General features: G+C 33.0%; 1 protein-coding gene across 10 annotated transcripts in view; it reads left to right on the top strand.

Annotated features, from left to right (window-relative positions):
- Positions 1-13364, top strand: part of SEMA3A (semaphorin 3A) — an 818384-nt gene that overhangs the window by 505288 nt on the left and 299732 nt on the right. For all 10 annotated transcript variants that reach the window (XM_057304266.1, XM_057304265.1, XM_057304264.1 and 7 more), the window contains one exon: positions 7557-7639. The gene's annotated coding sequence lies outside the window, so the exon portion shown is untranslated. The remainder of the gene's footprint in view (positions 1-7556; positions 7640-13364) is intronic.

Below are 13364 nucleotides of genomic sequence, written 5' to 3'. Positions count from 1 at the left end.
ACAGCTTATTTAGAGCATTATTTGCTTCCCAAGTGACAGAATTTTGCAGTTTTACTGAATGTTTCTCCATTGTGTTACATGGGTTGCCATCTTTCCAACACCCAATAAAAAATTTCTTACTACCTACTGCTTGACGTCAGGGCTGATATGTAATTTATTGTCATGGTAATACGTTACTTCTAAGCACCACATTTCATATCAGTTAGCATAGGTTAAGTTTATGCTCAGGCAATTAATGGCTCTAAAGTAAGAATAAAATTTTTTCTTTATCGCTCACATGGTAATTATTTCATGTGATGGTTTCAGTTCTGCTTAATTTTTTTGTACCCAGACTTAAGAATTTTAGTGTATATCCCCAGGAAGAAAGGGGATGACCCAGCCACGTTGTGGCCCCTACAGCTTCCGCTTAGAAGTAGACCATGTCACTTTTACTCACACTTTATTTTCCAAAGCAAGTTACATTGATCACTCTTAAGTCAAAGGAGTGGGAAGTATAATCTTCCTGATATGGAAGGACATAGTAGGTCAGGGATGTAAATATTTTGACAATAAGGTAATATTACACATGTGTCTTAGAAGAGACATAACTTGAAAGTACATAGAATTTGGACTTATACGACTAAGGCCTGCTATTTATTGAGTATACTAACATGCCAGTTGCTTGACATTTTTATATAGTTGTTGTTGTTTTTCTAATGGAGCTAATAATGCTGATGCTGCTTCTAAATATTTGCTATGTTGATATTACTAAGATTAGTATAATATAGATATCTGTCTCACTCATCGTATTAGATACTCATTGGGGAAAAAATAGAGGGCCTTGTAACATACAGTTTACAAGGTACCTAAATATGTTTATGATTTTTGTTTTCCTAATGTTTCTAAGAAATCAAGCCATAGATTTATATGAATCTCTGTCTTAATTAGAATTTTACCTCTTTATCTATTTATAAAACTAGATATAGTCATTGTGTGAAGCCTGAGGGGTTTTTATAGGCAGAAGACTCTCAAAATATCTTAGGACATGGGCCAGGTCTAGAATGAACTTAGAAGCTATGGGACACACACTTGAAGGGTAGAAAATTTGGATATTATATTTGTAAAAAAAGATGTCTCTTCACTCATAAGCATTTATCTGTGAACATTGCATACACTGCGAGACCTATCAAAAGCCTACTCAGCAAGCACAGCTTTACCTGTTAAGCGTAAAAGAGAATATGGTGCCATTCCACTTAAGAGGAAAGAAAAAAAATAACAGTTTCTTAGGTAATTTAAGGATGAAAGCCTATTGTTAAAATGTTTGCGACAACAGAAAAGGACAATACAGAATAAATTTAATTTATTCTCAAGTTACTGAATTGCACAATAAATACCTTGAGACTTGTAGACTTAGTTTCATTATTCCTATAATTACTGCTGTTTTACTCTCAAAATTGGATTCTTTTGATTTTGAGGGCAATAGAATTTCAAGAAAAAAATAACTTTAAAAGTATATCACAGCTGATATTCTCAAAAAACAATGATAAATAACAGTGCATGACTTAGAGTCAAATGGCCACTGTAGTAAAAAAAAGATCTGATATTTTATTCGCAATGTTTTGAAAAGAAAAATGCTAAATCTACATAGCAAATAACTTTAGAATAAGAGCTGTTGCAAACATCAGGAAGCTTCAAAAATATTTGTACCAATAATGTTTATAACTATGATTGAGAAATAGTAGATTCAAGGTCTTCTAACAAATCACAGATATTCAGGATAAGAAATTCTACATATTTAGAATAGGTGATCACATATATTGAGAAGGAGGCATTCCAAAAATTCTGTTAGTACTAAGCTCTTGAGTGATTCAAGCTTAGAGTCTAAGTAAAATGTAACAAAGTATGTACAAATCAGTTAAAGATTCTTCAAGGTGTGTATATGTGTGTTGCATGTTTGTATGTGTTAAACACGTGTGCATATGCATGTGTATTGTGCATACGTTATACATAATAGCAGATGTTTTATAAATTTCATATGAATGTAAATAACGTGTATCTGTTACGAGATATATATATAAAGGAAAATTTATAAGAGCATTATTAACATGTGTACATTCAAGCATTTAAGCTATAGGTGATTAGTTCTGTAATAGTTCATAAAATATTTGTTTATTTTTGAAGGGGAAATTGTCTTCCATTTTTGTAATTATAATTATAATTTTTATTGTGATTTTTAAAATTGTAATTTCTAAAAGCCTTTAGAAATTACCCTTTACCATTGGAGTTCTCTTCATGACCTTTTAATGCCCTAAAATTGTCCTAAGAAGTTTGTCCAGGCTAATTTAAAGTCTGCTAAAAAAGACACTGGAAGTTTATTTAAGGCAACAATTGTCCTGAAGGGTCTTAAAGTAAGGACAACTGCAATAATTTTCTACTTGTATATACTTTCTAATCTCACTGAAACATAGAAATGATGTTTTTAGTTTCCTGTCTCTATTCTAAATTTGGGACAATCAATGACAGTTTAGGGTTTAGAAATTACCTGCTTATAGCATAGATACCATGCAAATATTTTAATTAAATTATATTTATTTTCAGCCTACGTCAGAACCAGTCTAAGACTGAATGATACAGGCCTGTTTTAGGTCTTTTGAAACCCTAGGTGTCAATATTTGTTTTGGTGGCCTTGCCCCACAGCATTTCAAACACATTAAATCTACTTTTGTCCTACATTAAACATTTTTGTTTATTTATATTAAAAATTTGAAAGGACTTTATAAATTTGCCCTTTCGTTATTATCTTCTGGGATTTTTTCAATAATTATTATGTATCTTGAGAGATAACTGCAGAGTAATTAAGAGTAATTAAGAGTAAAAAATCTTAATTATAAGAAGATTCAATTTAACAATTAATAAGGTTGAGAGGTTAAGTTTAACAGGCATTTAGTTTCATATCTCTTAATATCTGATTTGCATCTTTTTTCATATTCTAGAAGCCATTTAATTTTTTACAACCTGAATATTTTTCCAAGACCTTGAAAAGTGTATGTTTGATCCCTGAGCAATTTTCTCTAGTGCCTAAAGAAATTCATCCCCAGATATATGTACTCTAAATCTTGACTGTATGTCTTTAATCCTTTGTTTCCAGACTTGGAGCCTGGAACACCCCCGTAGTCCGATTTGGATTCTTACCTCTAAGCTTCCTAAGCATTCAGTACTTGGGACCATCATCATATTCATCACACTCCAGATATTAATTTAGTTGTCAGATTCTCAGTAACGTAAAAGAAGGAGATGAGAACACATTCATTCATTTTCTCAAATATATAGTCAGTCAAATACATACATCCACGTAAAATATATATTCATTATATATATTTTATGCTACTCTCTGCCAGGCTTTGTTCTATTCACTAAGGATATAATGGCAAATAAAAATCAAGTCCCCACTCACCAGAGGTTGTATTTTAGCTGCACACCTAATTTAATTTTTCACCTAAACATTGCCTAACATATTGGATATAGCTAATAAGTATTTTTAAATGCATAAATAAATAAATAAATAAATAAATAAATAAATAGTATAATTAAGCATAAGAATGAAGTTATTTAAATTTACACACTGTAGTACAATTTAAGTATTCAGGACAGCACATATCTTCAAGTTATTTGAAATATAATACATCTAATGCAAATCAGAATCAATTGGAATTCTGCATTGTAAATGAAATTAAACCTCAGTTGATTAGTTTTTAATTTATTCATATGTTTTTCCCAAATGGCCTCATCTTCCCATCTTCTCGCAAGAGACAAAGAGAAGGAGAGATGGAGGGAGGAAAAGAGGAAGATTGAGGAAGAGAGAGCAAGAGAGAATGAGATTAAATTTGGAATGCACTTCTCTAGAAATATTAATGACAATTTTAAGTCTTTCCAATAAATTTGCTATGTTATTTTTAAAGAAAATGACCAATGTAGGTTTCAGTTGAGCTAACTCCTAGTAAATCATTGTTTAATGAAAACAAGTGGAGCAGAAAGTAGAATGTTGCATTTGTTCTTAGTACATCCCTGTAGGAACTGGCAGACATCAGATTTGTCAAAGTCACAACTCCTTTAGAGTTTCCAGGAGAATACCAGGATCAAAGAAAATAAATAGATAAGATAAAGACTTACATTTTATTTGCAGTAGGAGTTTCCCATTTGAGATTCACTTGTTACTATCATTTTAGAACAAGTTAAAAGTATGCTGGTTAGGAATCTTTACCTGACACTAATGGAACCTCCTTTGACAGATTTTTTTGTTGAAAAATTATATGGTGTGAATTGAAAAAAAGACCTGTCAGGTTGGATCAGATATTTTGTATCTGCAGGTGCCTGCTTAGCTCATATAATGTTCCCAGCGATAGGTGGAAAAACTCATCTGTGCCAGAAGATTCTCTACATTATCAAAGAAGATGCATATTTTCATTCTGTCAAACAAGTATATTTTAATCATAGTTGTAACTATTGAGTTAACCAGTATTCCAAGTATTAATTTTTTTCTGATGTGATGGTTCCATTTGATCAATTGCATATAGTGATAAATGAAGTAGTAAAACTTCCATTGTGTAAAAAAGCTGTTTTAAATAAATTATCCACAGCATTTTTTCCCCAGTATTTTGATTCGACCGATGTTTTATTGTTAGAGAACTGGGTTCATGTCACAGATTTTATCAATGTTTGTAGTATATTTTCCTATCAGTTCAAATTTGTTTATAGTTACAACCATATTATAGTTTGCTTCTCCACCTCCCTCTTATCATTTCTTTCTCACTCATTACTCACTGATTTTATTGCTATTTCTGGAACAATCTATGTACAATCTTGCCTCAGGACCTTTGTGTTTATTACTTCTTTGCTCTTGAATATGCCTTCCTGACTTATCCACCTGGTTTCTTTCTTCAGACTTCAGGTAAAATGTCACAAACTCAGAGAGGACTTACCTGACCATCCCAAGCAAATTAATACTCAACCACCTTTGATCCTCTTATTTTATAGCACCTACTATCACCTGACATTATATTATGAATTTGTATATTATTTGGTTTATGGTTTATATATAATTTAAGTAACTCAAGGCCAGGCCCATCAATTAGTAGTTAATGCTGCCTAAAATAGTGCCTGGCACATAGTGAATAATAAATATTTAATGAATTAATAATAAACATTTACATGGATTATGAACAATTAGACCAGTTAAAGTTTATGAAGCTGTTCGTGAAATAGAACATTCGTATGAGGATAAAAGAAAATTCAAATGTATAAAAAATGGAAGCCCTTATATTTGGAATAAAACTTCCCTTTCTTTAGGCTTCCAACAACAGAAGTCAGAAGGAGATCAGAATGCTGATATATTCTGATCTGCCCCCCTGCAGGCCTTTAGGTTTTCATGTGCAGGAGATTCAACCAAATGATAGGAGTGAGGCCATCACCAGAAAGGCATAAGAGATGGCCAGTGTGCTCAGAGTAAGTTGACCTCTTACTGGCCATAGGATGCCTTCTGCGTAAGTCAAAAGGAAGCCCTTACGTGGTGTACCTTCTTCCTTTACAGGCCACCACTGTTGCGGGTCATGGGAGGAGGTCCCTGTTGTAGCCTAAAGATGTCCATCAGGGGTCAAGAATTCACACATCCTCTGCGGGGTCAGAGAGCACTATCATCAAGCGTCAGATGTTATCCTGAAGCCCTGAACACCCCTGAGAAGACCTCACAACCATCCCCCTGTCCCCATTGACACTGGCAGCCTCATCACTATGGGCTGTCTTGGGAAAATCAGGATTTGATTTCTCATGCCTGCTCTCTCATTTTATGTTTGTGGGTAATTGGAACCCAGAACTTCCAAGGCATTCCTGATTCCCAAGTCTCTAATCTTCATCAGGATTCCTCTCTGCCTCCTGATGCCCTTTCACCATGTTCTCTTGAACTCACCAACAAAGTCCCTTTATCTTCAACCACTTTTATGTAATTTCCCCTTATCTTCTATCTAAATGAAGCCTGGTTCTTTGATGACCCTGCTTCTCAGACCAGCAAGAGATGGCTCTTTCCCTACCACACCACTTAAATCACTGAGATTGGAGGTGAGGTGACATTCTCTTGTTCTTCAGCGTCACTTCCAAAATAGTCTCCTTCCTCTTCCCTAAAAGCTCCTCCCTGTGATCTCATGGCATTAGCAGATACCAGCTGCTACTCCTCCTTATAGAAGTCTTTTACCAACCTCTGGTCACTTCCTCTCTCCTGTTAAGATTTTAGTTTTAGCTTGATGTCTCTCTCTCCAACACCTTTCCTGTTATACAGTATGGTAATTTCAATACCCATGTAGACTTCTAAAACACTTGTCTCTCAGTTTCTTGATTCCTGTCTCTCAGTTACTTGATTCCTCTCCCACAAAGATCTTGTTTTCCACCCTATCACTGTCTTGAAATAATTTCACTATCATGTGATACATGTGTCCAGGGAATATTTAACATGGTACTGACATTGGAGTTTCAGTGTTTGCATATATACTTGGGGTAATTGATTATCTGTTTATTTACGTACACACCTAACATAAATTCTTTGCTTAAATCAACCCTTAAAGTTTTCCCTAATCCTATTGGATTGTAAGGGATCCAACAAAAGTATGCTGTATAAATGCATATAGGATAATATAGTCTATGTTTCTCAAAAATATAGTAATCTAGAAATATTCTCTATTTCTCACAAAGTGTGCAGTTAAAAAACGCTTTTGGATATAGCTGTGAGAGAAATACTACTTCAGAATGTAGTTTCTATAACTTAAATAAAATTAAAATTGTTTAATAAGTTTAGTACTTAGCCAATGAATCTCTATTGCATACTTCTGTTTTGAAGAATTTGTGTATTTTCTCAGTTGAGATATTTTTTTGAATTGTCTGTAGTTTGTTTTCTAAATTATTTTCATTATTCAAATGTGAAATAGTGTAGGGTAAATGACAAAACATCTGTTTTAGTAAAATAAAATTATTCAAAGGGTGTTTTTATTTCCTATTTTGAAAGATTTAATTATTTAAAATTTCTACTTACTTTTCATATATGGTCTAATTTCTTTATTTGGTGAGGAAAAAAGCTTTTGTTAAAGCAAAATCCAGTTACTTGCTAACAGTGCCATGAAATTACTGCTTAGCTGGGTTGTCAGTGTGAGCCTTTCATCATCAGTAGTGAAAAATGTTAATGACATCATAGCATTATGGACAAATCAATAGAGTGTGTTTGAGTTTCAGCTAATTCTCAAATAAATCAGTTATTCTTAGCCGAGTCAGAGCCTAAATAATGAATAATTGCAAAGTACCTCAAACCCAATTAGTGATTACAAATCGTAATTTGGTTAAAGGAGGCAGAGTGAAATGTTTGTCAAATTCAGTGTCTACCTCCCATAATGCCTTTTTCCTTCCTACATTACATTTTCTGATGCAACCTTTAGAAGACATTTATACTGACGTTTAATTTAGTGGAGCACCTTGTAATTTGTTTGCTAATTGTTTGATATATATTGGAATTCTAAGAATGAATTTGTTTATTTTTATAGGGTACTTAAAGTATCCAGAAACTTAAAATAACCAATTGGACTGAACAGATGTACCTCAGGAATTAAAATTTTTCCAGAAGGAGGTAAGAGATCTTAAAAAATGCACGTATTTGCATGTTAATGAGTTTTGGTGAAAATTTAGATATACTAATGTATTTCTTTGATGTGTAATTTAGAGGATAACTTTTTAAAATTAAGGGCACTTTCTGTTTTTACTTAAATAATCTTTTATTCCATGGAATGACTTGGATATATGAGATTGCTGTAACATTTCAAAAAGAAAATGGTTTGTAGGGAAGTCACATTGTCACTTCAAAATGTCAAGATCTGGATCGCTACTTTTTTTTTTTTTTTAATCTTTATATGTAGGACTTAGACTGGGCTTGCCATGTTCCCCAAGAGCCACAGAGCAAAGATAGCTGACGTGTGGGCCGATTGCCATCTAAAAAGATCCTTTGGCTAGCCTGCTCCTTCTACATTTCCTGGACCACATATGGTTACTATCAACTAGAATCCATTCAAAGGCTTGAGTGCCAAGCACAGAGGGAGGAGTCATTTTTTAATGTGTTACACTATCTTAATTTTGACCTAAGATGTGAGACTGAAATATTACACTTAAGGTAAAATACACTTAGAAATCTGAATGTACACATATTACTTTTTTTTTAACCCTCTCTAACTATAAGTGTTCCTCGAGTTTCATTTCATTTTAAGCACCCAGAAAATTTAGCAGCATTAGGTTTACCATCCCACTGCGTTATGTATATATTGCTACCGGCGAGAACTGCTATTAGAAGAAATGAATAGAGAAATTAAAACGTATACTTTAAGATCTAGGACTAGTGCATGAGAATGGTAAGGAAAAAAAACCTGAATCTAAATACTATTTCCCTTATAGGTGTTTGAGTTGAATAAAATTCATTTATTAATTTTATTTTATTTCGCTAAAACTAAGGAAGTTCCAATTTTATTAGGTCCCTATTAGATGATTATTTCTATTTAATGTGAACAAATGCCTTTTTCCTCAGTTTTTCATAATTAGGATCAAGAAAAGTAAGATTCTTAAGAATTTTAAGGAAATTAAAATTGCTATATGGAAGCATCACTTACATATGCAAAACATTTATCACATAAGGTAAAAATTTAGTGATATGAGATGAACATTGAAGCTGTTAAAGTTAATATCGAGTCGTTATGGATTTTAAATTTTTTATGGCGCATCTCATATCTTTCTTTTTAAATTTAAATTCAATTAGCCAACATATAATACATCATTAGTTTTTGATGTAGTGTTCAGTGATTCATTAGTTGTGTAACACCCAGTGCTCATCAGATCACGTGCCCTCCTTAATGCCCATCACCCAGTTACCCCATCCCTCCACCCTGCTCCCTTCTGCAATCCTCAGTTTCCCAGAGTTTAGACTCTCATGGTTTGTCTGCCTCTCTGACTTCTTCCCATTCAGTTTTCCCTCCCTTCCCTATGGTCCTTTGCACTATACCTTATATTCCACATATGAGTGAAACTATATGATAATTGTCTTTCTCTTATTGACTTATTTCACTTAGCATAATCCCCTCCAGTTCCATCCATGTTGATGCAAATGGTAGGTATTCATCCTTTCTGATGGCTGAGTAATATTCCATTATATATATGAACCACATCTTCTTTATCCATTCATCTGTTGAAGGACATCTCAGCTCCTTCCACAGTTTGGCTGTTGTAGACATTGCTGCTGTGAACACTGGGGTGCATGTGCCCCTTCTTTTCACTACATCTGTATCTTTGGGGTAAATACCCAGTAGTGCAATTGCTGTGTCTTAGGGTAGCTCTGTGTTTAACTTCTTGAGGAACCTCCATACTGTTTTCCATAGTGTCTACACCAGTTTGAATTCCCATCAACAGTGTAAGAGGTTTCACTTTCTCCACATCCTCACCAACATTTGTTGTTCCGTCTTGTTAATTTTAGCCATTCTGACTGGTGTAAAGTGGTATCTCATTGTGGTTTTGATTTGTATTTCCCTGATGACAAGTGAGCACATCTCATATCTTTAGTACTGGTAGGTGAATAAAGACTCTAAAATATGACTTTTGTATTGCCAGTTCTCTATATGTATATATACATATATACGTACATATAAATATATCTATACATATGTATAAATATTCATTATTGGGCTAGATTAATTTTTAGCCTTCCACAGTACCAGTTTCCTGGATGCTAATTTTCATTAGTGCATCCTGTTCACAAATATTAAACATTACTTTCTTTTTCAGCAAATAAGAACCTTCTAATTTTCCAGTTACAATTGCCTCATAGGGCACCAAAGAAGGAGGAAAAATTCACAAAATGCATTTCTTGGATACTAATTAAAATCTGCTCCACATTTATGGAGGCCTAAGTCATACATAGTGTATACTTGAAGATCAAGCCAGTTTTTCAAAATTAATTTATAAACACATCAACAGTCCAAATGGATGAGTCTTAAATTATTGAATACAATTAACAATGTACACATAAGATACTAATTAGTAGTTAACTAATCAATTTTTTATTCAAGTCAAAGTAGCAAATTCAACTAAAATCTGATGAAATTTACTTCCAAATATTGCATCTTATGGAACTATTTACAAAATTAAACTTTGATTCTAGGCTTTGAGCAATATAAATGTAAACTGGGGTTTGATAAATATCGGTGTGTTGGAAAATGTGATCTGGTCATCCCAAATCAGAGGACTTGAGACTTTTTTTTTTTTTAATTACTGTCCATTTCATTCTATCCCTTAGTTTCTCCCCCTTTTTTTTTAAACAGAAGTAACCTGAATGAGAATTATTGGCATGTCAAATGTATAATGAAATATTTAATGTAAATGATTATTTAAAAAGAGTAGGTAAATGGTGTATTTTGCTTGTCCTGCTAATTCTATTGTTTAATGGCTTACCTGCTGAGAGAATGCCAATGTAGCAAGATTCAAGACATTTTTTTCTTTCCTGAATCTGAAAATTGTCCTGCAATTATCGATTATTCCCTTGACACGGCTCCATATATGTATGATTCTAAATAAATTATTGATCAAAAAATACAGATACTTTTCTAGTAAGTGCATGACAAAGATTTCAAGCATTTGAAAAAAAAAATAGAAGGCAACTGAAGGAAACTGTAGTTAAGAAAACGCTGTATTAATTTGGAAGAGAAGAAAATGAGATAATATTCCACATTAACTAAAAAGGAGAATTGAAAATGTGTGAATGTAAAGGAAGAAAACAATGTAAATCAGAATGCTAAAAATATCAAGAGTATTATATATAATTTGTTATTCCACTTGAGATTCATTCTATATGACTATTGAGTAACTTGGATATGTTTTTAGAGAAGTTGTCTCATACAGTAGAATAAAATGACACTCCAGACTCATATCGTTCTGGAATTTTAAGCTGAATCACTTTGTGACCTCGAGAAAATTACTTTGCCTTATTTAATTTTCTCATTTATACATTGGGGCTAGCAATACCTACTTTGACTTGCTTATAATTTTTACAAATTTGAAATATTTTATTTTTTTAAATTACTTTTTGATGTGTACAATATAGTGTTCTCTTTCTTTGAATACTTTTCAATCTACTTTTTATTTATTTTATTTTTCAAAAGTGTTCTGCTTTTTTCTGGTTAAGTATAACTCTTATTTTTCTACTCTAGATTATAAACTTTTCAAGATTAAAAATATTTTTTTATTTATGCCTGCCTCTACCTGCCAGTTTAAGAGATAGATATTGTTTATTTAGTGAGTGACTGAAAGAATAAGAACTTTTTTATATAGACATGTTGCTGCTGAATTGAATTAAGCTGAAACCACTTAAAACATTTAAATACTCTTAAAAAGTCACTATTTAAGAGAGAGACTTTTTTCAAATGAAAAATCCTTTTGTCTCAATATACCCACCTATTAATTTAGCTTGTTTAATTTTATTTCTAAATACGGTCTCTTAGCTTATAACATAATAATATTTTACTCTGCTTTAGCCACTTCTAAGATTTTTCAAGGAATTAGAATATATTTTCTTTATCATAGAATTTCCTAGCTATTTTTCAAAGAAAGAGAGAAAAGGTATGCTCAGTTATGTAAGAAAATCATTCTGGAACCGAGCTCCCATTCAGTAATAGTAACCAGAAACCATGGTGATCTGCTTAACAAGCAAGCCCTCATCTCCTCACCTTGGCTCAGATGTTAGTGATCACAGGGTCAGAAAGAGTGCTTAGAGGTGTGGCCTCACTCCTGAGAAAAATCTAACACTTGCCTAACCTCCTCTTCATCTAGCGAGGGCCGGGTCGCAGCAGCCATGAGTAGGAGGGAAGTGTTACCTACCTCTGAAAAATTTCATTATTTGTATGTTTGTACAAATTCTATATCCGATTCAGATGGAATCATTTATTATTCTAGCTAATAATTCCTTCTTTATACTGTTCTTTTTCTTCTTCTTCTTCTATCTTTGATAATTTGTGCTAAATGTTTTTAAGTCCACAGAATTTCTGAGCCAGAAGGGTTTTAAGAGATCATTTCATTGTTTACATAAGGAAACTAAGACCAAGATAAATCTAATAGAAGTTATAGACACCAGGAACCCAAGCTCCAAACTTTAATTTTAGAGTTCTTTCTTTTATTTGTAATATCTTGCTCTCAAGATACTCTTTTTGCTGGACTTTCTTTCTTACTCTTTTAAGGATTATCTGTTGACAGTTTCCATTATTTATCAGCATTCTCTTCAACTGAAATTGATAACTTAGACAAAATAAAGAGGCGACATCCTCTTTTTCCACAAAGACAAGCCTGTCAGTAGGTAAACATAATTGAACAAGAAGGATTGGGTAATAAGAGAAACACATACATAGTACACTACCTCAGGGAACAACCCTGGTTAGGGAATGACATTTTATGGCTGGCTAGATATATGTTGATATATATTATATATATATGAAAGACGAAACAGTGCATAGAACTTTTGTCTTTGTTAAACTCAGTGAAATGTGTAGCTTCTTTGGGTGAAACCTCTGTGTATTTACTTTTCCTTTCTAACTTTATTGAGGGCTAAATTAGGTAATATAAACTCCAACTGTTTTAAAGGGCTCAATTCTATGAGTTTTGACAGCGTTACATACCCATGAAACCACCACCAGAAGCAAGATAGAGAATATTTCTGTTACCCTGATAAGATTCTTTATGACCCTTTACTTTCTTCATACTCTGCATTAGTTTGCATTTTATACAAATGGAATCATGGAAGTATGTATTTTCGTGTATTTTTTTCACTTAGCATAATGATATAGACATTTATGTATGTACTTTTTTGTATCAGTTGTTCGTTTATTTTTATTGCTGAGTAGTATTCCATTGAGGATATACTACATTTGTTTCTTCATTCACTTATTGATGGATGGTTGTTTCTTTTGACTTTTGTGGATTAGTTCTCTATGAGCATTTGTGTACAAGTCGTTTTGTGGACATGTGTTTTCATTTCTCTTGGAAAAACATGTACAATTGGAATATTAGGGTCTCTGGTAGGTATATGCTTAACTTTTTAAGAAATGACAAAGTTTTCCCAAGTGGTTGCACCATTTGACATTCACCTGAGCAGTGTGTGAGAATTCCTCTTGCTCTGCATCAGAGGTCTTCCACCTATAGCTCTTGAGCCAAATCAGCTTTATTTGTAAATAAAGTTGTATTGGAACACAGCCACACTCATTTGTAGTGAATGAAGTGCTTCATGCTACAAAAGCAGAATTAAGTAATTGTGACAGAAACCAATAGGGACC

Source organism: Ursus arctos, unplaced genomic scaffold, assembly GCF_023065955.2.
Source record: "Ursus arctos isolate Adak ecotype North America unplaced genomic scaffold, UrsArc2.0 scaffold_3, whole genome shotgun sequence".
Classification (NCBI taxonomy): Eukaryota; Metazoa; Chordata; class Mammalia; order Carnivora; family Ursidae; genus Ursus; species Ursus arctos.
The sequence above is the reverse complement of the archived record's forward strand: the minus strand, read 5'-3'. Positions and strand labels throughout refer to the sequence as shown.